This window comes from Penaeus monodon, chromosome 25 (genome assembly GCF_015228065.2).
Source record: "Penaeus monodon isolate SGIC_2016 chromosome 25, NSTDA_Pmon_1, whole genome shotgun sequence".
Taxonomy (NCBI): domain Eukaryota; kingdom Metazoa; phylum Arthropoda; class Malacostraca; order Decapoda; family Penaeidae; genus Penaeus; species Penaeus monodon.
In genome coordinates, this window is record NC_051410.1 from 35,176,307 (window position 1) to 35,176,582 (window position 276).

Consider the following 276-nt stretch of genomic DNA (forward strand, 5'->3'; position numbering starts at 1 on the left):
ATCACCATGAACCGACGTCAAACGAAATGAAATTTTAGCATGACTTTTGACCTGAACTTTCACCTCGTTGGTTTCAAGCCAGATGGTCTTAGGTCAGCTGTTAGCGCACACAGGTGGTCGTGAATAATACAGGTTATCTAGCAACGTATGCAATGGCTCGGGAAGAATATGAGATATTGTGAGCAAGTATCGAAAAAATTATATATGGCGTATTAAGAATATAAAACCTGCAGTACTTTGAACAGAACTAAATCGAACTCCGAGTGAAAAAAAGGA

At 39.1% G+C, this 276-nt stretch overlaps 1 protein-coding gene across 1 annotated transcript in view; it reads right to left on the minus strand.

The window, feature by feature from the left end:
* Positions 1-276, minus strand: part of LOC119589186 (formin-like protein 7) — a 120,422-nt gene that overhangs the window by 12,502 nt on the left and 107,644 nt on the right. The window lies entirely within an intron of this gene.